This window comes from Chlorocebus sabaeus, chromosome 21 (assembly GCF_047675955.1).
Source record: "Chlorocebus sabaeus isolate Y175 chromosome 21, mChlSab1.0.hap1, whole genome shotgun sequence".
Classification (NCBI taxonomy): domain Eukaryota; kingdom Metazoa; phylum Chordata; class Mammalia; order Primates; family Cercopithecidae; genus Chlorocebus; species Chlorocebus sabaeus.
The window spans coordinates 102552745-102579414 of NC_132924.1; the positions used below are offsets into that span (position 1 = coordinate 102552745).

The window sequence follows — 26670 nt, forward strand, 5'->3', positions numbered from 1 at the left end:
GTGGGTAAAGGGAACAGCCCTTGGAACAGTCGTAAGGAGGCACAACTTCCAGGCTTAAGTGACCTGAGAGCTTCCCAGTTTTGAGTGTAGCCTGAGAAATATCTGTGGCAGATGAGGTCAGAGATGGCAACAAGGATGAGATCACCAATGGCCCTGTAGCCACCTCAAAAAATTTTAGACTTTAACCTATGTGTTAATGGGATCTTTTTAAGAGTCTTAAACAGGGAAACGACATGATTTTCTTTCTTCAAAGACCATTCAAGCTGTCGTGGATTTGGAGAGGGCAATTTCGGTGGCAGGGAGACCAGGAGGAGTCTACTGCAGTGTCTCTAGGAGAGATGACAGTAGCCTGAACCAGAGTAAGAATTGACAGGGAACAACAGTTTTAAAGATCTAATTGGGGCTGGGTGCAGTGGCTCACAGCTGTAATCCCAGCACTTTGGGAGGCTGAGGCAGGCAGATCACTTAAGCCTAGGAGTTCAAGACTAGGCCGGCCAACAAGACAAAACCTCATCTCTACTAAAAATACAAAACTTAACCGGGCATGGTGGTGGGCACCTGTAGTCCCAGTTACTGGGGAGACTGAGGTGGGAAGATCCTTGAGCCCAGAGAGGTCGAGGCTGCAGTGAACAATGATTGCACCACTGCCCTCCAGCCTAGGTGACAGAGTGAGAATCTGTCTCACAAACACACACATCTAACTTAATGTGGGGACTCCAGAGAGAGAGGAAGGAGCAATGGATCATTTCCAGGTTTCTGGCTTGAGCACCTGGGTGGCTGGTGGTGGCCACCACTGGAGAAAAAGACATTCAATTTTTGGATATGTTGAATTTTGAGGTTAATAGAATCTTGAAAATTAAAGCTTCCTGATTTTATCTGTTTTCTGACACCCTTTAGCAATTCTCTAATGCAATGCTTTTCACGTGATTATGTGCAGAAGAATCACCAGGAGTGTGGAGGTGGGGATGTGAAAATGCAGGTTCCTAGGCTAACAAGCCAAGATTCTGGATACCAACGGGTCCAGGACTCAAAACAATTAGCCTGAGTAATTCTGATGTAGGGAGTCTGCTGACGACACTAAAAAAACCAACAAAACCACCCCTCTGCCGGGCATGGTGGCCTGTAATACCAGCACTTTGGGAGGCTGAGGCGGGAGGACGCTTGAGCCCAGGAGTTCGAGACCAGTCTGGGCAACATAGGGAGATCACCCACCTCCATTTCTAAAAATAAAAAAAAAAAAGGACCCCTCATGTGTGTCTCCACCGTTAGGCTGTTTTCCCCGACTTCTCAGGCACCTGCATGGGGGTCCCTACTGCTTCGAATAAGCTCCGTGGGACCCAGGACTTTGTCTTCATACAGGTGCATCTTCAGCGCACACAGAACAATATCTGGTACAGCACGGGCCCCCTAGAAATGTTGGCCGAACGATCGAATGGCTGAATACATTCATATGTTGCTTTGTACAAAAACTTTTCCTTTCAAATATCTGGGAAGAGTTAGAGATAGGAAAGCAGAGGTCATTCCAAAGAGAGCGAGGATGCCACCGGGAAGGCAGCGCCGAAAAAACCCGAGGGGAACCACTTGCCGATCCCCCAGGCACAGTCTGGAGGTCCCAATTCCCACGGCAGGGGGGCGAGAGATGCCACTCGTCTGATCAGCAACCATTTTGGGCCCGCTTGCACCGCTTCTCCTGGGTGTCCGCGTTGTGCTAATCCAGTTGCTTTTGAGGTTCCGGCCTCCACCAAACCTCTGAAGCGCTCCGTGCACGCAAGGCGCTGGCGGGGGAGGCCGGAGCCCTCGTCGCGAGCCCTCTCCGCGGCCTGCCTGCGGAGCAGCAGCGCCGACCTCCTCATCATGGCGGCGGCCGGGCGGGGAAGCCGGGCCGTGCGTCGCGTGCGTGCCCTCTCCCTCCCCTCCCCCTCCTCGGCGGCGGCGGCGGCGGCAGAAGCGGCAGCGCTCGCCATTGCCGCTGGTGGCAGGAGGCTGCGAGGAGCCGGCGCGGTCGCAGTCTCCACGGCGCAGGCCCACGGTAGCGCAGCCGCTCTGAGGTGAGTGCCCTACCGCGCAATCTCCAGCTATTTCAGCCCCGGCGCAGCCGCAACACGCCGCCCGCCCGCCGGCCGGCCGGCCCGCCCCGCAGCCGGCACCCTGCCGCCCCCGGCTCCGGGCCTGGGCCCCCGCCGGATTCGGCCCGCCTCGGGCGGGGGGCCCCGGCCCGGCCCAGCCAAACCGCCACCCCGAGGATGCGCAGGCCGCACTAGGCCCCAGGCGTCCTGGCGGGCTCGGGAGGGAGGCGCTGCCCTCCCGAGAGCCCAGGGTTCCGGCCACCCTCGCAGCCTGGGGCTCTCGGGGCCGCGGCCTCCTCCCCGCCGTGGAACCCGGGGCCCGGCCTTCCCGCGGCTCGGGAGCGGGAGGCGCGGGAGAGTGCGCCGGGCCCGGGAGCGGGAGGTGGGCGGGCTGCGCGGGACCGGAGCCGCGGCTCTCTGCTCGCCCCCTCGGCCCTTCCCGGCTCTCGTCCGCGGGCGGGCGGCGCGGCGGGGCCGGGCTGGGGCGCGGGAGCCGCTGTCTCCTGCGGGAGAGGAGGCTGGCTGTTTGGGCGACCTCCGAAGCTTCCCTCCTGCCGGGTGGTGTGGGCTTGTTACCCAGGTAGACTGGGGGACGCTGGAATATGGCGCGTTGCCCACCTTCTTGCAAGTTAGGAGGTGGCCGGGGCGGCAGTTCGAGGAGGAGGGCGCAAAGTCCTTTTGTACGCAGAAATAAGGAGCGACATTGTGTTTTCTTCCCCAGTTGAGATGTGCCCGCGGAGGGGCCACGGTTCTTCCTGTTCCTGGGGTGGTGGTCCCCTGGGTGAGGGAGAGGGGGAGTGGCACGCCCCTCCGAAGGAACTGAACCTTTTGCCACTGGAAAGACAGGGTCTCTGAGATGGCCGTCTGCATGGTATTTTCCCATATCCCCAGACCTTTTCGGCTTTGCCATTGCATGTTGTGCGCTCCACCGTGCAATGATGTCTGCTGCCTCTCTCACCTGTTGTGTCGTGGCTGCTGATCCCAAAGTTTCTGCAGTGTATTTGGTTGTGCCCACCAGAACTTGAAGTTGTTTAAAAATCTTAATATTTGGGGGGCTTCCAGTGATATGTGCTCCAACCAGTTGGAGGAGCTGTTGCCTGCTCTCCATTCTTCTCAAGCATTAGATTAGAATATATTAATTGCTTATTTTAGAGCTGGTGTCAATCGTGCTGAATTCTTTCTGTGGTCAAAACAAAATTCACATTTTCTTAAGTGTTCAGAGACCGTGTATTGAGAGACGCATAAGGAGAAAGGTAGTGTGAGTGAGCCTGTCAGCTTAGGCAGTCGTTGGGCAGAGCTTTTGTCCCGGGACATCATCTGTGCTCACAGTGTGATCCTTTTTCCCATGCCATCTCAGCCCAGCCTTTTAAAAAATTCTTTTTCCTTTGGGCTTGACCAGTAAGTAATTGGGAAAGGGGGGTGTTAGAGTCTTGGAGATGCTGTTTGTGTGTGTGTGTGTGTGTGTGTGTGTGATTCATGAGTATCCCGACTCCCTAAAATTGTGTTTGACAGTTCTTGACAGTTTACCCCGTAAGACAGTGAAAATATGACTAGTTCTTTCCGTGCATCCGAGTGTAATTTCCTTATGAGTCCGAAAGCAGACATAATTATCACATGCAATGTAGAATATTTACTCTTAACTCAGATCCTAAATTGTGTGCAGAATTTTTTTGTGTCAAGGGGCTTTTTTTTGTCTTTTTATAGGACTTAGTGGCTTTCAACAGGGCCCATGAGCAAAAAAACAATCAGATTAAGAAAACTCTACGGCCCGGTGCGGTAGCTCACGCCTGTAATCCCAGCACTTTGGGAGGCTGAGGCCGGTGGATCACCTGAGGTCAGAGGTTCGAGACCAGCCTGGCCAACATGGTGAAACCCCATCTCCATTAAAAATACAAAAATTAGCCGGGTGTGGTGGCAGGCGCCTATAATCCCAGCTACTGGGAGGGTTGGGGACGGGGGCTGCCGAGGCAGGAGAATCGCTTGAACCCAGGAGGCAGAAGTTATAGTGAGCCAAGATCGTGCCATTGCACTCCAGCCTGGGGGACAAGAGTGAGACTTCACCAAAAAAAAAAAAAAAAAAACCAGAGAAAACTCTTTACTTAATCTCTTGGCCCATCCTTATTTGAAGTCCTTTAATTTCCTCACACAGTCTCAAACTCAACATATAGGAGGGAAATGACTTTTTGCTTAGTAGTCAGTGGTCATATATAGGAGGGAAAATTACTTGCTTAGTAGTCAGTGGTCATAGTCTCATGTAGCAAGGAAAATTTCTTATCCCCAAGTCGGGAGTTTTTGTGGAAATAGTTCTCTTTTCTTTTTCTTTTTCTTTTCTTAGACGGAGTCTCACTCTGTCGCCCAGGCTGGAGTGCAATGGCACGATCTTGGGTTACTGCAACTTCTGCCTCCTGGGTTCAAGCGATTCTCCTGCCTCAGCCTCCCGAGTAGCTGGGATTACAGGTGCCCACCACCATGCCCGGCTAATTTTTGGTAGAGACGGGGTTTTGCCATGTTGGCCAGGCTGATCTGGAACTTCTGACCTAAGGTGATCTGCTGGCCTCGGCCTCCCAAAGTGCTGGGATTACAGGCGTGAGCCACTGCGCCTGGCCCAATAATTTTCTTATAAAAATATATGTGTGTGTGTGTGTGTATACATATATATAATTTTTTTTTTTTTTTTTTTAAGTTAGAGATGGGGATCTTGCTATGTTGCCTAAGCTGGCCTTAAACTCCTGGGCTCAAGGAATGCACCCACCTCAGCCTCCACAGTAGCTGAGACTATGGCAAACACCACCATGCTGGCAGTGGCTTCATAACCTGTTTCAAGGAAATTTAGCTCCTGTGTTAAGAGAAGGAACTATAGAAGTAGGAGATAATGAGGGCCCTTGTCCAGATATTGAAGGGTTTAAAGGAGAAGGGATTTCAGGTTTCCTTCTGAATTCCTGTGTATGTCATTAGAACCCCAAATTGTAGGTTTTTTTGTTTTATTAAACCATAATTAGTCACTTGTCTAATTTTGTTAGGGAACTGAAGGCCAACTTCCCATGATTTAAATACCTGAATTTGCATTGCCTCCACGCTGTAGGTTCAACCAAAACTCTGGGTTGTCTTTAGAAGTATTTTATGTGAAATAACCACAAATAAGTGACTTGTTTTAAGGGAAATTTAAGCTCCTGTGGTCTGGGATTAAATTTTTATGCCTTTTCTTGTATGGAGTAAGGCGTTCAGTAAAGTTGAGGAATAATAACGAAGAACAGTAATTACTAAAATTAAAATTTTTCCACAAGTATTTGAAAAAGCGTGCTGATTTTTTGGTTTCTGGAGGGACTATTAACTGTCAGTCTTTAGAAACAGTCTGCAGTCCTACCTCAACAGGAAGTTAATGTATACATTCAGCTTCTGTCAGATGTCTTTAGACAAACCCATTGCTTCATGCTGAAGCAGGTTTATTCATCCACACAGTGCCACTGTGAAAAATTGGAGGGTTAGGGGAAACTCCGTGGGCTGTTGAATTTCACAAATGTCTACTTTAACCTCGAGAGTTTAGATGCGCCCTTTCTGGGCCCGTAATCATCCAGGAAGTGGGATATCTGAATTTAGATGTTTGTGACTATGTGTGATGTTTATTAATATGTATATATAGAGTATTTGGAAAATCAATCTTAAAATACCAATCTTTGATTTTGTAAAAACCATTTCAGATAATGTTCTATACTAAAAGACATTTTCTTTATGTTCTTTCATGTTTTCCTTGATAGCTAAAGCTAGTGTTTTCAGTCTGAGCTTACCCAAATATAATTTTCCATGAATGCTTAGTAAAACAGCAATGAAAAAGGAACCCACTTGTTATTTTAGAAACATTTTATTTAGACCAAGGCCAATGTTTTTTGAGTCTCAAGATACATGTTAATTTTTGTGCCTTATGTATCTTATATTTCCTTCCTTATTAACTAGAGGGTGGATTATCCACTTTCTTGGGTTTTCAGTTAGTACTTTTATCCATCAGTATTCTACTAAGGTAAATAGACTGGAAGATAAATAGTAAAAGGTGAAACAAATCAATTTCAGGTGTTTCCAGAAGATTAAAACCATATTGAGCTATTGGAAACTTTTAATCCTCGAGCAACAAGAATGCTTTGTTTGAAGTTATTTTAATGTAATATGTACAAAACTTGGGAAATGAATTTTTGACTGCTCAAGAAAAATAAGTGGATTGCTTATACCTTAGAATATATATATATATATATATATTTTTTTTTTTTTTTTTCAAAAGTGCACTTCAGAATTAGGCTAATGTATTTTCAGCCTGACTTCATACAGTGTAGTTAGCAAAACATCAGAAAGGCTTCATCATGTTGTGGTCTTTAGGCCTAAAATGTTTTAAAATGTGAACATTTATATGATACCAAGTAAACTTTCTATGACCCGAGGAAGGGCCAGAAATACAACTTTACAGAGATGTTCTAGTATATTAGAAAACAATGGCTGGGCATGGTGGTTCATGCCTATAATCCCAGCACTTTGGGAGGCCAAGGCAGGAGGATTGCTTGAGGCTAGGAATTCTAGACTAGCCTGGGCAATGTAGCGAGATCCTGTCTTTACAGAATATTTTTTAAAAAACCGAAAACCTAGCTGGGTATGGTGGCGTATGCCTGTAGTTTGAGCTACTGAGGAGGCTGAGGCAGGAGGATCACTTGAACTTAGGAGTTTGAGGTTGCAGTGAGCATAATCATGGCATTGTGTTCCTGCCTGGGCGACAGTGAGACCCTGTTTCTTAACAAGCAAAACGAGTCGCTGTTAAGGTAGGCCTACCACGTTTGTAATCTCTTGAGGCAAATCTGTGTTGTTTCTCTAAGAGCAGTCACTTAGAAGATATTCTGACCGTAAGGAATGGTCTACTGAATCCCAGATCTGGTAGTCTGCCTTGCCCAATCACAACAAAGTTTGTGTAAAGCTCCAACTGCTACTGAACCATCAGATAATTTCTTGAGGAAGCCATTTCTCGTAAGGAGGGGTGTATGTGTGTTGGAGGGAGTGTTGGTGGGGAGAAGAGGGGGAAAGAGATGATGATACTAGTAAAAGAATCTAGTTTTATAGGTTGGGATGATCACTGGAATTTTTTAGGGGAAATACTCTCAAAAACAGTTGTAAGAGCTGCTTTTGTAATGGATTATCAGTTTGGTGATTTAGCCTATAGTAATTGCATTGTTTGTAAGCATAGTATTTCGATTAATTCATGCATGCTGATTTCTGTGGTAACAAATGTGAAAAGTTTGGCTGATAGCTTAAGTGGACATTTTCTTAAGAACTCTTTAAGTGGTGCCTGTTGGGATAAACTATGCCAAGCCATTTTCTGAATCCTGAACGAGCTTTGTATGTATATATATTAAGACGGTTTTTTAAAAAAGAGCATGTATTTTACTGTTGGTAATTGTAAAGTCTTAGAACTTTAAGAGTCTGTTTTGTTGCTGCTACTGAATGCTAATGTGGTTAGGCTGGCAGCTAAACCTACAAAGAACAAGGGGAAATGAGGAAATGTCCCCATGAAACATTGCTTAAATCTATTTGAGCAGTGGACTAGAAATTGGGAGTTGGGGACTAGGGGACCTGATTCTTGTTTTATGTTCAAAGGAGAGTGAAGCATTCTCTCCATTGAGAAATAACCTCCTTAAGTGTATTCTCACTTTGGAGTTTTGCCACTCATTCACCTGACAATGATTAAAGACACACCACATGCTGGGCATGTGCTAGGTGCTAGAGTAACAAATCTTGGGCCTTGTCGTGTAGGGCAGAAAGGTATGGGCTCAACCAGCTATGTTATAACTTCTAGAGAACCAAAATAGAGTAAACAAAGAGTGGTGTGGGATTATAGGAGGAGGGAGAAATTCCTTCTAGGAAGAGGAGAATGATACACAGAGAAAAGTGAGGTTAGGGAAGACTTTTCATGTAGGGGAAGTTTGAGTAAGACTTGGTAGGGCGAGTAGCTGCATTACTGATGGAGAAGAGAGGCTGAGAGGAAGGGCATCAGTAGTCTGATTTGAGAACTAGCAAGTGGATTTTGCTTTACTTGGAGAATAGTGGAAAGTGAAACTGATAAGATTGTGGCCGTATTGGGAAGAGTTTGTAATTCCATGCTCATGAGTGTGAACTTTATTCTATAGGCATTTAGGGACCATAAGAGGTTTGAGTAGGACATCCACTCTGGTTTTTAAAAAGATGACATGTGAAGATTGGATTAGAGACTTGTGAGAGTATTAAATTGTAGTGTAAAAGGACATAGATTCTGGGGATAATTTTTACTTCACAGTTGTCAGATTTGGGTGACAATTGACTTAAGGGGAGTTAAAGATTATAGTTTGGTTAGTGGGTGATGATGATGCCTTTAAGATAGGGAATGTATAGGAAGAACAGAATTTGAGGAGGAAGGTAATAGAATATGATTCCAGATGTATTTAGATATCTGGGAATCAAGAAATGTCAAGTAAGTACATGGATTTTGGACTGGAGCTCAAGGGGGCATTGGGATCAATAAGGGGATTTGCATTCATCAGTATAATGCCATATAGAAACTGCAGAAAGCCAGGCATAGTGCCTCACACCTCTAATCCTAACACTTTAGGAGGCCAATGCAGAGGATCACTTGAGGCCAGGAGTTCAAAACCAGACTGGGCAACATAGCGAGACCCTGTCTCTACAAAAATTAAAAAATTTGTCCGGTATAGTGGTAGCCACCTGTGGTCCCAGCTACTCAGGAGGCTGAGGCTGGAGGATGACTTGAGCCCAGGAGTTTGAGGCTGTAGCAAGCTATGATAGGGCCACTGTACTCCATCTGGGTTGTCAGAGTAAGACCCTGTCTATAAAAAAGAAAGAGAAAGTAGTACAGATTGAGTATCTTTTATCCAGAATGCTTAGGACCAGAAATGTTTTGGAGTTTTTTTTGACTTTGTAATGTTGATATACACATAGTGACATACCCTGGAGATAGGGCCCAGATCTAAACTTGAAATTCATTTGTGTTTCATATACATCTTACAACCTGAATGCAGTTCTATACAATATTTTAAATAATTTTGTTCAGGAAGCAAAGTTTTGATTCCATTCTGACTGCAGCATGTCACCTGAGATCAGGTGTAGAATTTTCCACTTGTGACATCATGTCAGCACTCAGAAAGTTTCAGATTTTGGAGCGTTTCAGATTTCAAATTTTTGGATTAGGAATGCTTAACCATATCAGGAGTGAAGAAAAAAAACTAAGGGTAACCTTGGAGAGCATCTACATCTGAGGGTCAAGTAGAAGAATAGAAACCTATGAAGTAAGTTGAGAAAGAATGGCTAAACTGGTAATATTATAGGGTTGAAGAAGCTAAAGAGGGGGATTAAGTGAATCCTGACAGGAAAGTTAGCCGCGTGAAATACCATGGAGTTCATTGGTTTGGAGGGCAATGCCAGAGGATCTCTTGAACCCAGCACTTCAAGACCAGCCTTAGCAACATAGCAAGACCTCATATCTATTAAAAAAAAAAAAAAAAAAGAGTTCATTGGGATAAAAACTGGACTTGGCATACATATATATGTATGTATTGTTCTGCTAGGAACCATGATAGTTTAGACAGAATGGATTTTTAGAGCATTACTAAATTCAGAGGTAGGGCCTACAGAACCTAACTTAGTAGAAGACCCATGCTTAGAAGTAGGTCCTGCTCCTCCACGTCTCTCATGGGAGTTGCAGCTTAAATGCTTTGGGAGATGACCCCCAATGACAAGACTGGCTAAAAATCTCCATATTGTTTGGGGTTTTTTTGTCTTTTTTACATTGTCTTAGATTCTGAGAATAGGAAATTTCATTTGAGTTGACACTGTCTTAAAATACAAATAACTCTTGCAGAGTTTTGAGGTTTTATGATATTAATATATTAAATAAGGGGGTTTTTAACCTGGTGTTTTATGGTTCTGGGGTTCATATATTTTGGCTGTGTAACCCTGAATCCCTTAAAATTGTATGAAAAGTTATGTGTGAGTGCATGTGTGATTTTTCTGGGGAGAGGGTCCACAACATTTATGAGATTTTCAAGGGGGCTCTTGACACACAGCAAAGTCAAGGACCTTTACTAAATGATTAAATCAAGTGTTGGTTGTGTTAGCTGGCTGAAATCAGCTATCTCAACAAGTGAGATCGATCAAAGGAAAGAACTCTTGAGTAGGTGTCTCAGGTGAAGAACTTTGGAAAGACATGAGGAACTTCTTAGAAATGGGAGTAGGAGCACCAGAAGGAAGGTAGGAGGAATGCCAAAGCAAAGCTTAACCAATTTCAGCATTTTGTCAAGTCTCTGGATTCCTTGTTTTTTTTATACTCTAGGACTCACAACTTAGTTTATGTTTATTCATGCACTGTAGATACAGTAGGCTTTGTGGGGTAGGGGAATCAAATTATTTATTTATTTATTTATTTTTTTGAGATAGAGTCTCACTCTGTCGCCCAGACTGGAGTGCAGTGGCATGATCTTGGCTCACTGCAACCTCCGTCTCCCAGGTTCAAGCGATTCTTCTGCCTCAGCCTCCCAAGTAGCTGGGATTACAGGCGCCTGCCACCGTGCCCAGCTAGTTTTTTATTTTTAGTAGGAGATGGGTTTTCACCATATTGGACAGGCTGGTCTTTAACTCCTGATCTTGTGATCCGCCCGCTTCGGCCTCCCAAAGTGCTGGTATTACAGGTGTGAGCCACCACGCCAGGCCCAAATTACTATTGTTTTAAAGGGAAAGTGTTTTGAAAGAAAACAGATTGATAGATTGTGCTTGTTGGAAAAAAATTTTTTACCAAGCTGGCTCATCTGTCAGAAAAAATTCATTTTTAAGTTAGGTGTTGCTTATGCTTTGGAAAAAATTTTAAATGCACAAATATTTCAATCTAGTGATATGGGGCAAGGCATTTATTTTCTCCTTACTTTTTCTGACCATGAAATGAAAATACTGTTGATGGTTTTCGTAGCGTCTTTCTGAAATAGGGCGATTATGGAATACTTTGAGATCCAAGATGATTTAATGCTAAGAAATTGCTGGCATTCACATTTCTAAAGTCGTGAATAAAATTAAGAAATTTAAGCACATTGTGTGTTCACTAGATCTTGATTTCCAAAATATTTCTTTCTGAATTTTTAGATAATTGGTAATTTTTGCTTCCTGCTGCTAATCTTTGGGTCTTTGAAATTAGATTAGGAGGCAGTTTTGTCAGCTAGGCCCTAGTTTCTGGGGCAGTGATATCTAAACTTTTGCTTGCCACCCTCAAAGTAACTTACTGCCACTTGGGATTAATTTGTGGTTTTTCTGGGGAGAGGGTCTACAACTTTTATTTATTTTACCGGTAGTCTTGGTAAATACGAGAATGATATGAATAAATACGTTGGGTAATCTTAAACTTGTGTTATGCGATTTGTAATTAGCTTGTGTTTGTGGATGATCTTTACGTTCAGTAAATCTCCAAAGAGGGCCCAGATAGAATGGAGTATTTTGTCTTTTCCTTTGGGAACTTTTTTTGGTTCTTTCTTTCATTAAACAATTATGAAATAAAATTTTTGGTAACAGATCTTCCATGTAAAAATAGCCCACAAATCAAAGAACTAGCCAAGATTTGCTAAGTAAGAACACATCATGGAACACCATCATAGAACTAGTAGTTTCTTACCCCAGAACTAGCTGTAGGTGCTAAGTCTAAAGAAGCACTAATTCTGATCTGTTACCAGAATTATGTGGTAATGTGAGTAAGTGTTAAAATTGTCTTCTTTAATTTTCGGCTCTATTATTTTAAGTTTCTCTCTCTCTCTATATATATATATATATGTATCTATATCTATATATATATATATATATTTTTTTTTTTTTTTTTTTTTGAGATGGTGTCTTGCCCTGTCACCCAGGCTGGAATGCACTGGCACGATCTTGGGTCACTGTAACCTCCGCCTTTTGGGTTCAAGCGATTCACCTGCCTCAGCCTCCTGAGTAGCTGAGATTACAGGCACCTGCCCCCATGCTGGGCTAGTTTTTGTATTTTTAGTAGAGATGGGGTTTCACCATGTTGATCAGGCTGGTCTTGAACTCATGACCTCATGATCTGCCCACGTCGGCATCCCAAAGTGCTGGGATTACAGGCATGAGCCACCACGCCTCGCCAAAATATATTGTAGTGAAAAATTTAGAAGAAAAACACCCCCCATTAGTGGTTATCTTTGGTCTATAAGCTTATAGGTGATTTTCATTTTCTTTCTTGTACCTTCCATTGTTTTTCAAGTTATCCTTAATGAACATGCGTTAACTTTTATGAGCAGAAAAAAGTAAACATAAATACAGATAGTACAATTATGGCCCTAATGACTTCAGTGTCAGATTTTGGATAGGCAAGTTACTTATCTTTACTGGGCCTTTTTCCCCATTAGAAAAAGGAGGACAGAAATAATATTTAAGTTTTCTTCTAAATTAAAATTTCTTCCAAAATTGATTCTAAGTCTGTGTTACATGCTGAACAATAAATGTATTTTTCTCTTAATGGAAAAAGGTATGTCATGTGTTCATTGTGGAAAAATGGAAGAAAATTAAAAATAATTCTACAATACAAAGATATTTTAATATACATGGTTTAGATGTTTTTCTTTTTTTTTTTTTTGAGACAGCATCTCGCTTTGTTGCCCAAGCTGGCTCAATCTTACAATCTTGGCTCACTGCAACCTCTGGCTCCCAGGTTCAAGTGATTCTCCCACCTCAGCCTCCTGAGTAGCTGGGATTACAGGTGCCTGCCACCATGCCCAGCTGATTTTTGCATTTTTAGTTGAGACAGGGTTTCACCATGTTAGCCAGGCTAGTTTTGAACTCCTGACCTCAGGTGATCCGCCACCTTGGCCTCCCAAAGTGCTGGGATTACCAGCTTGAGCCACTGCGACCAGCTGGTTTAGATATTTTTCTAAGCACACATGGATATGCACAATACATATTCACACTATCAACTTACTTTTACCTTGAAACATTCTTAATGGGATAGTTACAGATCCATTTCTTTTAATAAAACGTAAAAGATACTTTTAAATTTTCTCTCCTAATACATATTTGTTGAGGAAATGCTTACTTTCATACTCTTTATGGTTTTGCTGAGGTAAGGGTAACTTGGAGTAAGGGTGTAAAGGGCTTGCCCATGAAAGCTTACTTAGTGCAGAATGAAAGCTAAATCCTGGGTTAACCTCGATTTCGTTCACATATTAACTTGCTTTTTCTCCACTCTGCCATGATACTTCCTGAGCTAAGATTTCTATTTGCAGGATAGTTTCTGAAGGGAAGAACCTGGTCTCGAGATAGCATTGGTCTTTTATTTTACCCTGGGACCTTCTGAGTTACTCCAGTTGTCAGCACATGAAGTATTAGTAGCAGCAATAGTATAATATAGTAGTGTTAAAAATACCTGGGTTTGTTTTTTTTTTTTTTCTTTTTTTTTTTTTTTTGCATTATCTCTAGGGAATTCAAAAGATTTTGTATACATAAAATATAAATATTCAAAATGCTGTGTAATCCAACTCATATACTCAGTGAAATATGTGATATATATGATTCTAATTCTGTGTAAAGAATAACTGGAACTTTCTCAAAGGTATCTTTCCTAAAGATTTTATACGGTGAAATCCTATTTAGAGCTGGTAGTATAACCCAATTTTCCTGCCTATTCATTTAATTCTGTTTTTAATCCCTCTGGTAGCTGATTTGTTTTTGTTTTTATTTTTTATACAAAATGGAAAGCAAATCTAGGGTGAATAGTTTCTTAGTGACTGCATTTTGTGAGAATAGTAAAGCCTGTAGAGGTAACGATGACAAAGTCTAACTTGTTTATTCTCTTTCCTTCTACTTTGAAAGATTAGGATCTGTTCCAAAAGAAGGGCTTTTAGAATGTATGCTTGACAAGAGTCTTAAATCACTATCTTCCAGACATAGCGGGAGGTAGAGAATCTGAGAATAAAAAGTACAAACTTTTTGTCTCTTAAACTTCTATATCTGAAAGGTATGAAAGCAAGAGCTAATTCTCACTTGAGAATCCACCACAGTGATTGCTTTCATTCTGAAGAAATCCATTTTGTAGCCACATGGTATGGTATTTTCTATCCGACAATACAGAACCTGTGGATGTGGAGGCCCAACTGAGGGGACATGAGCATCTGTGGATTTTGATTCACCCCCAGGTACCAAAGGATGACTAAATCCATCAGGTCTCTGCTCAAACATCATTTCCTTAGGGAAGTTTTACCTGGTCTCCCTCTTTTTTGCATTTTTCCTTCATTATAGGTGGTCATATATATAATTTTACATTTGTTTGCATATTGCTTGATATATGTCTGTCCCACCAGATTGTAAGCTTCATGAGAGTAGATACTGTGTTTGTGTTCATTACCAAGCACAGTGCCTGACACATAATAAGCAGTATTTATTTGAATGATTGTAGAAATCTGCAAAACTCATTTGTGATATTTTACTTAGGCTTTTGTGGTACTATCTAACATTTTATAATTTTAGGAACTCAGGGTGGGAAGAGATTCTAAATCATCTAAGACAGCTCTGCTCTCCAAAGTTAAAAGTCTTCAGTATCTCCTTGAACACATCCAGTGATAGGAAATGTAACCACCTACCAAAAGTCTGGTTAGACTTTAAGATATTTGGATGGTTGGAAAGTTTTTCCAACTGAAATTTCTCCCTGAACCTTTTTTTTTTTCTTCTTTGGAGACAGGGTCTCTGAGTTGCCCAGGCTGCTCTCAGACTCCTGTGCTGAAGGGATCCTCCTGCCTCAGCCTCCTGAGTGGTATCCCTAAAATTTTTACCTACTGATTTTACTCTGTTCTCTAGGGCTTGCAAAAGCAAGTCTAGTTTTCATTTTCCTTATTGTCCAAGTCATCCCTATTTTAGTTTACATATCCCTAGATCCTTCAACCTTGGGAAGGTAGTAGGGAATGCTGGAGAGAGTGAGTTTGTGGACTGCATTCGTTTCCTGGGGCTGCCATAAAACCACAAATTTAGTGGTTTCAAGAAACAGAAATGTATTCTCTCACAGTTCTGGAGGCCAGGAGTCTAGAATCAAAGTGTTCACAGGGTAGTGCTCCCTCAGGAGGCTCTGGGGGAGAATCTGTTCTTTGTCTCTTCCAGCCTTTGGTGGCATTCCTTGACTTGTGGCTACGTCACTCTAGTTTCTGCCTCCATGGTCTCATTGTCTCCTCTCCGTGTAATCTCTGTCTGCTTCACTCTTAAAAGGACACTTGTCACTGGATTTAGGACCCACCTAGATAATTCAGGATGATCTCAAGATCCTTAATTACATCTCTGAGGACCTTTCTTCAAATGAGTATTCACAGGTGCCAGTGGTAAGCATGTGAACATATCTTTTTGGGAGCCACCATTCAACCCGCTATAGGAGCTCTGGTCTTAAATTCTGTTAATGCCACTTACTAAGTTTGCTACTTTGAGCATGTTACTTAACCTTTCTGAGTCTGTATCTTCTTAATTTTATTTATTTTCAAATTTATTAGTTATTTAGAAACAGAGTCTCGTGCTCTTTCCCCAACCGGAGTGCAGTGGCTCAGTCATGGCTCACTGTTGCCTTAAACTCCTAGACTCGGGCAATCTTTCTGTCTTAGCCTCCTGAGTAGCTGGGACTACAGGCATGCGCCACCATGGCCAGCTGATGTTTTAATTTTTTTTTTTTTTTGAGATGGAGTCTCGCTCTGTTGTCCAGGTGGTGCAATCTCGGCTCACTGCAAGCTCCACCTCCTGGGTTCATGCCATTCTCCTGCCTCAGCCTCCCGAGTAGCTTGGACTACAGGTGCCCGCCACCACGCCCAGCTAATTTTTTCATATTTTTAGTAGAGACGGGGTTTCACCATGTTAGCCAGGATGGTCTTGATCTCCTGACCTCGTGATCTGCCTGCCTCGGCCTCCCAAAGTGCTGGGATTACAGGCATGAGCCACTGCGCCCGGCCCCATGTTTTAATTTTTTGTTTTAGAGACAAAATTTTAATTTTGTTTTGTTTTAGGGTTTTCCTGTGTTGGCCAGGCTGGTCTCAGACACCTGGCCTCAAGTGATCCTCCCACCTTGGCCTCCCACAGTGCTGGGATTACAGGCATGAGCCACCATCCCTGGCTGAATTGCCTTAATTTTAAGACAGGGACAATAATGCCTTTATTACTGATTTGTGAAGATATAAGGAAAATTCATAGTAAATACTTGGCACATGGTAGCTAACTCATTCAATGTTGCCTTCGACATACCAAACTACTGTGACCCTGTTGCACTATTGTCAGAGTCCGTGAGTATCCCGTGTGGCCTAGAACCAGCACGAGTTGTAGGGCTGGTTTGATAAATACAGACTACGGTGGCTCCGATTTTTTTGCATTCTGGACAGCATTTAGCCAACTGTGAGGTAGTCTAAGTTTGAATTAGGCTTGTCTGTAGCCCCATCATACGACTGGCTCATTAAACTTAGAGTTGGTTAAAACCTCCAAATCTTTGTCGTTGGTGATTGAACTTATGTTGGATAGTTAAAGTGTTTAGATGCAAGGGCATCCTCTAACATATTACATTGTGTGTTACAAGTGTTAGGTTAAGTCATACTGCCTAGTGTATAGTAGTAGGAGCTGAATGAATGCTGAATTTAATGTTGCTGGGTAACTTAATGGAGCATTTAAACTTACCTACTTTGGTGCTATCAGATTTCTTTTTTTTTTTTTTTTTTTTGAGACGGAGTCTCGCTCTGTCATCCAGGCTGGAGTGCAGTGGCCGGATCTCAGCTCACTGCAAGCTCTGCCTCCCGGGTTTATGCCATTCTCCTGCCTCAGCCTCCCGAGTAGCTGGGACTACAGGCGCCTGCCACCTCGCCTGGCTAGTTTTTTGTATTTTTTAGTAGAGACGGGGTTTCACCATGTGAGCCAGGATGGTCTGGATCTCCTGACCTCGTGATCCGCCTGTCTCAGCCTCCCAAAGTGCTGGGATTACAGGCTTGAACCACCGCGCCCGGCCATGGTGCTATCAGATTTTTTAAATGCTGTGATGAATACAAAAAGGGAAAGAAGTAGCAACTTCACCAATTATGTTGGGCAGATGGATGCATCTTGAATCTCCTGTAATCAGGAAATCAGGTACTCCTTCAGGTAATCAATGGCTGATCACCTTCAGGTTGACGGACAGCTTGCTTTTGATGCTTCTGTCAAGTGTGACGTGTATCCATTGCTAAAGTGACCAATGTACATCTAATGATTTTCATATCTACTAGTATTTTTGGAATTTGCAGTTGATATAAAAGACTAGAGAAGTAGGTGAAATGGTATTTTAAAAATATTCAAAACTAACTAGGTTAGTGTGGTTTCTAATAAGTAATTACATGCACATAGTTAAAAGGAATACAGTGAAAAATGGGTTTCCCAGTTTCCCTTTCTGGAAACCATCTCTACTACCAGTTTCTTGCGTATTCTTCCAGGTAGGCTAAGCAGAAATTGTGTGTTTGTGTCCTTCCCTTTTTAAAACACAAGTGGAACTCGACTGCTCTGGGGGATTCGTGCGAGGTACCTCTGATGAAATTATGACTAGGTGGGCCCGAGTTAGTACCACATGTAACAAGAGACCCTTGCCTGCAACATCATGGGAGGACATGAAGAAGGGATCCTTTGAGGGAACAAGCCAAAACCTACCAAAGCATAAACAACTTGAAGCCAATAGGCTATCCCTCAAAAATGATGCACCCCAAGCAAAACATAAAAAGAAAAAGAAAAAGGAGTACTTAAATGAAGATGTGAATGGATTCATGGAATACCTAAGACAGAATTCACAGATGGTTCACAATGGGCAAATTGTAGCAACAGACACTGAGGAAGTAAGGGAAGAAATTGCAGTTGCTTTAAAGAAAGACAGTCGATGGGAAGGACGAAGATTAAAAAGACAAGCGGCAAAGAAAAATGCAATGGTGTGTTTCCATTGTAGAAAACCTGGTCATGGAATTGCAGATTGCCCTGCCGCCCTTGAAAATCAAGACATGGGCGCTGGGATATGTTACAGGTATGTGTCCACAGAGCACAAAATAACCAAGTGTAAGGCTAAAGTAGACCCGGCTCTTGGCGAATTTCCTTTTGCAAAATGTTTTGTTTGTGGAGAAATAGGGAACCTGTCTAGATTTTGTCCGGATAATCCCAAAGGCCTCTATGCTGTTGGTGGCAGCTGCAAACTTTGTGGCTCTGTGGAACATTTAAAGAAAGATTGCCCTGAAAGTCAGAATTCAGAGCGAATGGTCACAGTTGGTCGCTGGGCAAAGGGAATGAGTGCAGACTATGAAGAAATTTTGGATGCACCTAAACCACAAAAACCCAAAACAAAAATACCTAAAGTTGTTAATTTTTGATAACAACTAGCACTATCATTAGTTACCAGCTCATCGTTACTTTCTAAACCAGGCCCACTTCACGAGCTAGAGTTGAGCTCCCTTGTAGCCAGGACTATACTGTATATATCAGTATGATCTGGGTGTGGTCGAAAACAATTTTGTTTATTCTGTCCATCAAATTGTACTTCTACCACTGTTTGGAGAAAATTGAAGAAAAGAATAAGATGATTAAATGGATTCTCTAAAAGAACATATTTTAAGAGACAGAACTTAGACATAACCAAGTAGTTGTATACCTGATTGTAACAATCATCTTTTATAAAAGCAAAATTATGCATAAATGTAAAACACTCCTAAACAAAGGGTACAAATGAATTTTTGGTTATATCATTTTCTTGGCTCGAAGTATCAATTTATTATTATTATAGGAATTTATAAGTTGCTAGAAAGTCTATGTTTTTAAAATATGGAATAAAAATGCATTTTCTATTAAAAAAATAAAACACAAGTGATAGCATATATGCATATGGTTCTCCAGAAAGTGCTTTAATTAATTAATTAATTAATTAATTTTTTTGAGACAGGATCTGTTGCCCAGGCTGGAGTGTAGTAGCACAGTCTCAGCTCACTGCAGCCTCAGCCTCCTCTGCTCAAGCAGTCCTCCCACCTTAGTTTTCCCCAGTAGCTGGGACTACAGGTGCTTGTCATAGTCTTTTGTGAAAGAATTGTCCTTATAGGCTGACTCAGTTTCTACCAGGGAAATAAAACTAATTTTAATTCAGGTCACTTATTGAGAAAGCAAATAAAGAAAAACCCATCAGTTGAAATTAGTTTAACACATTATCTTGGTATTGCTTGTACCCTTCTCATGGTTGTTGAATGACTCATTTTGATTACATTGACAGCAGAGCTAAATAAATTATTTCAAGAGCCTGGTAAGTAACATAGGTCTAGTTTAGGAAGAGCTAGAATGCCCAGGAATAGAAGGACTCTGGCAATCATCGCATTCTGCCTTGGATTATTATTTGTGTTTTTTTCTCTCTTACTATACTATGAGCCAGTGGTTCTTTTTTTTTTTTTTTTTTTTTTTTTGGAGACAGAGTCTTGCTCTGTTACCCAGGCAGGAGTGCAGTGGTGCGATCTTGGCTTACTGCAAGCTCTGCCTCCCGGGTTCACGCCAGTCTCCTACCTCAGCCTCCCAAGTAGCTGGAACTACAAGCGCTTGCCACCACACCCGGCTAATTTTTTAGTTTTTTTAGTTTTTAGTAGAGACAGGGTTTCACCTTGTTAGCCAGGATGGTCTTAATCTCCTGACCTCGTGATCCGCCCGTCTCAGTGGTTCTTAATCTTTGCTCTCATGACCCTTTTATTCTCATAAAAATTGTTGAGGACTCCAAATACAATAGCTTTTATTTATGTGTGTTACAACTTTTGATACTGTATTAGAAATTAAAACTGAGAAAATTTAAAAATGTTTCTTAATTTAAAAATAACCCTTTACATGTTAAAAAGTTATTATTTTAATTATGTTACTGTTTTATGAAAAATAACTTTCAAAACAAAGAACAGTTTAGTGAGAAACATGATATTTTACAGTTTTTGCAAATCTCTTTAATGTCTGGCTTAAGAGAAGACAGCTGAAGTCTCATCTGCTTTTGCACTCAGTCTGCTGTAGTATGTTGCTTTGGTTAAAGTATAAAAAGAAGATCTGGTCTCATACCAAATATGTGGTTGGAAGAGTATTTTAAGAGCCTTTTCAGATAATTGTGGATATTCTTTGATGTATTAAAACTCAGCAGTGGTAGTTTCTTAAAGATGAGTTGCAATATGAAATCTGAAATAACTGTACTCTTACATTAAAACCTATTTGTTTATCATGCTCTATGAATGGATCTTTTTTTTTTTTTTTTTTTTTTGAGACGGAGTCTCGCTCTGTCGCCCAGGCTGGAGTGCAGTGGTGCCATCTTGGCTCACTGCAAGCTCCGCCTCCCGGGTTCACGCCATTCTCCTGCCTCAGCCTCCCCAGTAGCTGGGACTACAGGTGCCCGCCACCACGCCCGGCTAGTTTTTTTTTGTGTTTTTTAGTAGAGACAGGGTTTCACCATGTTAGCCAGGATGGTCTCGATCTCCTGACCTCGTGATCTGCCCGTCTCGGCCTCCTAAAGTGCTGGGATTACAGGCGTGAGCCACTGTACCCGGCCTGTGAATGGATCTTTTAACTGATGCGTGATTTCATAATATCTATTGGTAATTTGGAAAATATTAATTCATCAAGTTTATGGAGATCTTTCAAATATTGACACAAAAATCACATTCTTTAACACCACCATCAATCTCATTAGAAAAGGCTTTTAAGTAATGGAAAACTATCAGGCTCACTGTAGCAGATACAAGTTTTCCAAAATTCTAATTATCACTTCAAATATCAAATTTCATCATTGGCAATAAATATTGTCAGTTGTTTCCCTTGAAGTGACAGACCCACTTTTAATTTTTGAGAAAATGTCTGTCAAATACCGAGGTCTGAAGAACAATATAGTTTGTCAGCCACTCTTTAAAGTGAAAATGGTATTCCTTGTGAAAAAAAAAGCAGCTAATTCAGCTTGCAACATAAAACATGACACACATGCTTTTTTTTTTTTCCCCTGAGATGGAATCTTGCTCTTGTCACCCAGACCGGAGTACCGTGGCGCCATCTCAGCTCACTGCAATCTCCGCCTCCCGGGTTCAAGTGATTCTCTGCCTCAGCCTCCTGAGTAGCTGGGATTACAGGCGCCCGCCATCACCATGCCTACCTGAATTTTGTACTTTTAGTGAGACGGAGTTTCGCCATGTTGGCCAGGCTGGTCTCAAACTCCTGACCTCAGGTGATCCGCCCGCCTTGGTCTCCCAAAGTGCAGGGATAACAGGTGTGAGCCACTGCACCCGGCCCGCACACATGCTTTTTGGGACAGCCATTACACTTCTGAATGCGACAGAAGTGCTTTATGCATACTTTCCATTTGTTAGCGCAAAATGGTAAAAAGACGTAACTCTGGGGAGAAGAGTTAATAAAATTAATAATATTTACTCTCATCAAGCACATTCTTAAATAAAATGGACTGTTTTCTCCTTTTTACTGTGAGCATATGAAGGTGAAAGATATAATGGCTACTAATACTAATAGTTTTGTGCTGTTCCCTTAAATTGTGCTAAGTGTCAGTAGTTTGACCCCACCATTGCTTTTGCATCGTAAGTGTAAAGGCATTGAAAAAGGGCAAATAGCATCTTAGTTATTATGAAAATAATTTTGACCTCATTGATCACTTAAGAGTCTCAAGGACCCCTAGGGTCCCGTGGTTTACTTTGAGAACTGCTGTTAAGCTATTTGAGGGTCGAACTAATCATCCTAATATCCCCTTTCAGTTCCTGGTCCAGAACTTTACACAGAAAAGGTGCTCAAAGGATATTTGTTTAATGAATGTGGTATGCTGACATTTAAACAGGACAAAACTTGGTGAGTAAAATTAATGTAGGCAGTCTCCCGTCCATCCAGGCAGCTTTTCCGTAGACGTTTGTGAGAACAGAGTGAACAAATGGAATGTGGATGATATACACTTGGTAAATGCAAATGATGAAATAAAAGAACAAAATATAAGGTGATAGTACTTACAGAAAGAGCTAACAGTCTGAGCCTTGCCTGGCTCCTATTAATGAGTCCTCTACTTTTTGTGTCTTTAAATTTGTAATGGTCTCTTAGAGAATCCTCAACTAGGATGGATCTGATCTGAAAAGCAAACATCCAATTTAAATTTCAATAGGTCTCTGCTTGTGCTTGATCTAGTAATGTCTTTTCAAAAGGGATTATAGAAGGTGAATGTTAAAACAAATCATTTTGATTTTCCATAGTGAGTTAAGAAATACATTTTGTTGTTCCTGTTCTGCTTTCTAAGTAATATGTTGGGCTTCTTTCTTGTTTTGTTGTTATAAGACGTAGTCCGAGGAAACCTTTATTTTCTATAAATCCTGATATTCTTTGGATTTGAAGAGGCAGTTTCCTGAATAAGAAAGAGTCTGACTACACTGGGTAAATTGTCAGATTATTTTGTCCTCACAGAAGTTAAAATGTAAAATTGGGTGAGGGCATTGCTTTAAAACAGAGTATTTTTATTTATTCATTTAAAGAAAGTAGATTAATAAAAAGATTGATCAGTTCAAATACTTGGAATATTTAAACCAGTTTTATGTTAACCTAAAAAAATTATTTTGTAGACATTTTGAACTTTGACCTTCTTTTTGTCCTAAATTGATTTTAAATCAGTATCGAATGCTGAGGACCAATAAATGAAACACTCATGTGTTGTTTTGAGCAAAATTTTTTATATTATGAAAATATTATAACTTTGAAGTTGATACTTAAAATACTTGAGCCAAAGTTTCTGCCTTTATGTGGGACATTTTCATGAGGTTTCTTATATCAGTTTGCTTACTTGCTTTTCATAAAGTTGAGTGAGACTATAGCAAGAGACCCAGGGACATCTTAACATCCTTGAATATTTCTGAATCTTCCTAAGGAACTTGATTTAATTTTTTTTTTTTTTTTTTTTTTGAGACAGGGTCTCGTTTTGTTGCCCTGATGTGATCACTGCTCACGGTAGCCTTGACATCCCTGGTTCAAGTGGTCCTTCCACCTGAGCCTCCCGAATAGCTGAGATCATAAGCATGCACCACCCATGCCTGTCTTTTTAATTTTTTTGTAGAGATGGGGTCTCCCTGTGCTGCCCGGGCTGGTCTTGAATGCCTGGGCTCAAGCCATCCTCTCGCCTCAGCCTCCCAAGTAGCTGAGAATACAGGCATGTGCCACCATGCCCGACTAATTTTTTAAATTTTTTCTAGAAAGAAGGTCTCACTATGTTGCCCAGGCTGGTCTCAAACTCCTATCTCAAGCAATTCTCCCACCTTGGCCTCCTAAAGTGTTAGGATTATAGGTGTGAGCCATGGAGGCTGACCGGGAACTTGTTTTTCAGGGAGAAGCCTATTCAGTGTTTCCTTGGACTTCCTCAGCCTGGTTTTACCATAGCATATCTTAAGATGATAAACTGAAACCATCTGATAACCAGGAATGGTTAGAAATCATATTAAATCACCAACCTGGGAAATACCAGTCAGAAATTAAACCTATTTTTATAATATTCTTAAAAGACTGTTTAAAACTGACCAAAGTAAAAAATCTTCTTTCAGAGTTATAAGTGTGTAAAAAAAAAAAAGGCATATCCAAAATAATGTATGTATTTAAGTTTACTGGACAGATTTAAATTTCAGTTCTGTGTATAAGGCATAGATTGGAATGTTTGCTACAGATATTTTTTGGAATACAGATTTCAGATTGTTGTTTGCTTATAAATATACATGACTGCTGACCTTCAGAACTGCTTTAAATTTCTCAAAAACTTTTCTCATTATATGCCAGCCTCAGTGGTTTGTGTCTGTAATCCCAGCTACTTGGAGGCTAAGGCAAGAGGACTGCTTGAGACCAGTAGTTCGAGACTAGCCTGGGCAACATAGCAAGACTGCATTGCTAAAAAAATTTTAAAAACTAGCTGAGCATGGGTGATGTGCACACAGTCCCAGCTACTTGTGAGGTTGAGGCTGAAGAATTGCTTGAGCCCAGGAGTTTGAGGCTACAGTGAGGTGTGATCATGCCACTGCACTCCAGCCTGGGTGACAGAGCGAGACCCTGTCTCTTAAAATAATTTTCTTATTATAATAGATACGTTTATCTCTGATTTACGCAGTACTATAAAACCATTTAAGTAGTTTGAAGAGATTAGGGTTAAGTCCTACTATTTTTGGTATGACTCCAGTAGTTGCCACTTTAAACAATTTTTGAAATACTATAGGCATAAAAGACATAGGACAATATAATAAATTCTGTATACCTACTACCTAAAGTAATAAAAAGTTACTGTTGAAGCTAATTGGGCACCCCTTCCCCATCCTAGTCCCCTCCCTTCCCAGCTGTGACCATTATTCTCAATTTGATATTTATTCTCTCCCTGCATTTTTATAAACTTTTTCTGTATGTATATGTATCCACTGGAAAAAAAATAACAATGTTTGGGTTGCAGGGAAAACTAAAAAGTATAATATTGTTTTACATGTTTTTAAGCTTTGTATAAGAGGTTAAACTTTATTGGTACATGTAGTTATAGTTTACTTATTTTAGATGCTGTAGATATTTGATATAATGGAGTGTGAAAGTAATAAATGTTTTTTATAGGGAATTTTAATAATAAAAGGAAGTATGAAGATGATAAAACATTTGTAGCCCACCTATCCAGAGATACTACAGTCAATATTTTGTTTTTTTCCTTTGCTTCTTCTCTTCCCACTTATGTATGTATTTTTTGGTACCCTTTAATATAAAAGGAACCCAGTTTTAAGGATTACATAAGATTGCAAAAAAGCTACATAAAGCCTGTAATCCCATTTTAATTGATTCTTAGTTGAAAACGGGGAAAGAAAATGAATGAGCATTATATATCAGACATACTTGGTAAATTTACTACCTATACCAGATATTGATAGTCTGTTTCTTAGTATGCAGATACTGTAGAAGTGGCATCTGGAAAGAGGCTGTGTTACTGAACATGCTTTTAAATTTATATGAGATTTTTCTAGTAAACAGCTTTTCCAGATAGGTGATGCTTATCTCTTTAAATGTTAAGTACTGTTTTGGTTTTAACCATTTTTTATGGGAAAAAAGAAAAATAAAAAGAAGCCTACAAGTATTTCTGTGCTCATTAAGCCAGAATACTGTGGTGTGCTTGTAATTTTATCTTTTCTTGGCAACTCAATGTCACTGTGGAAAGCACTGATTACTGAACTGTTTTGTGACTCCTTTTGTTCTAGGTGCCTTTGAACTCTTGTGCACTTTTTAGTTAGATCTTTATTAATATGCTATGCCACTGCAGGGAGGGAGCAGGAAAAGCATGATACACAATTTAAGACAAGTGCCACCATAGGCTACTGTTGGCAAACAAGAGCTCCACCAAACTATTGTTTAAAGTGAAGAAGCAGCAGTCTGAGGCATTTCTCTCAACCAGTGGCAGTAGGGGGAGACCTCCGCCAGCAACATGGAATCTTCATTGGATGCAGCTGACCCACTCTCCTGACTTCTCAGTCTTTTTCCACCACTGCTCACGTTTTACGTTCAGATGTATTCAGCACTAGATAACCATTTTTATTAACTATAAGTGATGTGTGTGTGTGTATACTTACAACTGTACTTTAAGAATAAATATAAACTATATGTAACAAATTTATAATATATAAACTATAAATCTGTGAAAGTATTCAGAATTATATAACGGCAGGCTGTGGTGATTTAGATTGGAGGAGCTCCTGACCATGCCTGGAAATCCCTGTACCCCACTTTGACTGTGATTTTTTAAGGGAATTTTTTTTTTACATGTGTATTTAAAAATATATATACTTTTTTTTTTTAAGAGCACTTTTAGCTTTATAGAAAAATGGAGTGGAGAGTATGGAGAGTTACCATATCCTCTCCTGCCCATTTCCTTTATTAACATCTTGCTGTTGTGTGGTAGATCTGTTATAGTTGATGAACCAATATTAACAGAAGTCCATAGTTTACATTCAAACTCATTCTGTGTGTCTGTGCAGTTTGACTAATACATAATCGTACAGAATGGTTTCACTGCTCCAAACGTCTCCTGGTGCTCCCGTCTTCCCTCCTTTCTCTAACCTCTGACAACTTTTTTTTTTAACTGTCTCCATAGTTTTGCCTTTTCCAAAAATGTCTTATGGTTGGAGTCATACAAATGTAGCCTTTTCAGATTGGCTTCTGTCACTAAGCAATATGTATTTAATGGCTTGATAACTTTTCATGGCTTGATAACCCATTTCTTTTTAATGCTGAATAATATTTCACTGTATGAATGTACCACAAGCTTATCATTCACATACTGAGTGACATCTTGGTTGTGTTCAAGTTTTAGCGATTGTGAATAAAGCTGCTGTGAATATTTATTTGTGTGCTGGTTTTTGTGTGGACCTAAGTTTCAGCATATTTGAGTAAATATCAAGGAGTGCAATTGTTGGATCCTATGGTAAGAGTATGTTTAGTTTTATAAGAAATTGCCAAACAGGTTTCCAAAGTGGCTGATGTGTATATTTTTAGGTTGCTAATGTGTTTTCCAAAAACACCTTACTCAGATATA

At 41.0% G+C, this 26670-nt stretch overlaps 1 protein-coding gene and 1 pseudogene across 6 annotated transcripts in view; both read left to right on the forward strand.

Annotated features, from left to right (window-relative positions):
• The first annotated feature begins 1932 nt into the window (after positions 1 to 1932).
• Positions 1933 to 26670, forward strand: part of NRF1 (nuclear respiratory factor 1) — a 149435-nt gene continuing 124697 nt past the window's right edge. For 3 of the 5 annotated variants that reach the window (XM_007982890.3, XM_007982896.3, XM_038004395.2), the window contains exon 1: positions 1933 to 2048. The gene's annotated coding sequence lies outside the window, so the exon portion shown is untranslated. Of the gene's footprint in view, positions 2049 to 2133; positions 2647 to 21858; positions 21945 to 26670 lie in introns of those variants that run through there. The other 2 variants (XM_007982894.3, XM_038004393.2) reach the window with 2 other exon arrangements.
• Positions 13586 to 26477, forward strand: LOC103226885 (zinc finger CCHC domain-containing protein 9 pseudogene; annotated as a pseudogene). Its single transcript, XR_012090408.1, has 2 exons — positions 13586 to 21944; positions 25340 to 26477. The product of XR_012090408.1 is annotated as a zinc finger CCHC domain-containing protein 9 pseudogene (transcript).